The following is a 1837-nucleotide window of genomic DNA, read 5'->3' as shown; positions in this document are numbered from 1 at the left end:
AAAAAAAAAAAAAAAGGATTATGTACCATGACCAAATAGGATTTATTTAAAGATTGCAAAGGTAATTCATCATAAGAAAATCAATCTGAAAAAAAGAGGAAAAATAACACATAATCAAAACACTTAGCAACTCGAAATAGAAGTGAAATTCCTCAACATGACGAAGGCCATTTATGGAAAAATCCATTATTAACATTGCTCAATGTTGAAAGACTGAAACCTTCCTAAGACAAGAATGCCCAGTTTCACTACCTATATTCAACATTGTAATGGAATCCCAGCCCCAGCAACTAGGCAAGAAAAAGGAATAAAAAGCATCAAAATTGAAACAAGCGATGTAAAACTATATTCACAGATGACATGACCTTATATATAGAAAATCTCAAAGATTCCATAAGAAAGCTGCTGTTGTGTTGTTAAGTGCTGTCGAGTCAGTTCCGACCCATAGTGACCTTGTATAGGGTTTCTGAGGAGCCGCTGATGAGCTTGAACTGCCCATCTTGCGGTTCAAACTGGCTCACATTAACCCTCAGTGCCACACCAGGAGTCCCAAGAGAGCTACTGGTGGTGGTGGTTATGTGCTGTGGAGTTGGTTCCGACTCATAGCAACCCTGTGTAGGGTTTCCGAGGCTATAAATCTTTACGGGAGCAGAAAGAGCTACTAAAACTAATAAATTTAGTGAAGTTGTTGTTATTGTTATGTGCCATCAAGTCAGTACCGACTCATAGCAACCTTATGCACAGCAGAAGGAAACACTGTCCAACCTGGCCCACCCTCACTTTTGTTGCCACACTTGAGTCCATTGATGCTGCCACTTGGCTAGTCCATCTTGCTAGGGTCTTCCTCTTTTTTTCTGACCCTCCACCTTACCAAACATGTATCCTTTTCCAGAAACTGGTCCCTCCTAACAATATGTCCAAAGTATTAGAGATGAAGTTTGGCCATCCTGGCCTCCAGGGAGCATTCTGGCTGCACTTCTTCCAACAGATGTGTTGGTTCTTTTGGCAGCCTGTGGCACTTTCAATATTCTCCTCCAACACCATAACTAATATGCATCAATTCTTCTACAGTCTTCCTTAATTACTCTCCAGCTTTTGTCTGAAATATGAGAGATGAAGTTTGGCCCGCTTGGCCTCCAAGGAGCAGTCTGGTTGCACTTCTTCCAACACAGATCTTTTGGTTATTTTGGCAGCCCATGGTACTTTCAGTATTCTCCAACACCATAACTCAGAAGCATCAGTTCTTCTACAGTCTTCTTTATTCAATGTCTAGCATATGAAGTTATTGAAAATACCATGGCTTGGGTCAGGCGCACCTTAGTCCTCAAGCTGACATCTTTGTTCTTCAACACTTTAAAAAGATCTTACACAGGTGATTTGCTTAATGCAATACGTCGTTTGATTTCTTGACTGCTGCTTCCATGATTGTTGATAGTTGATCCAATGAAGTCCTTGGCAACTTCAGTCTTTTCTCCGTTGATAAGAATGTTGTTTATTGATCCAGTGGTAAGGATTTTTGTTTTCTTTACATTGAGATGTAATCCATACTGAAGGCTGTGCTCTTGGATCTTCATACTAAATGTTTTAAGTCCTCTTCACTATCAACAAGCAAGGTTGTATCATCTGGATATCACAGTTTGTTAATGAGTCTTCCAATCCTGATACTACGTTTTTCTTCATATAACCCAGCTTCTCAGATTATTTGCTCAGCTTACAGGTTGAATAAGTATGGTGAAAGAATATAACCCTGTCACACACCTTTCTTAATTTTAAACCATTCAGTGTTCCCATGTTCTGTTCGAACAACTGCCTCTTTGTCCAGGTACAGATTCCTCAT

Source organism: Chrysochloris asiatica, unplaced genomic scaffold, assembly GCF_000296735.1.
Source record: "Chrysochloris asiatica unplaced genomic scaffold, ChrAsi1.0 scaffold00124, whole genome shotgun sequence".
NCBI lineage: Eukaryota > Metazoa > Chordata > Mammalia > Afrosoricida > Chrysochloridae > Chrysochloris > Chrysochloris asiatica.
The sequence above is the reverse complement of the archived record's forward strand: the minus strand, read 5'-3'. Positions refer to the sequence as shown.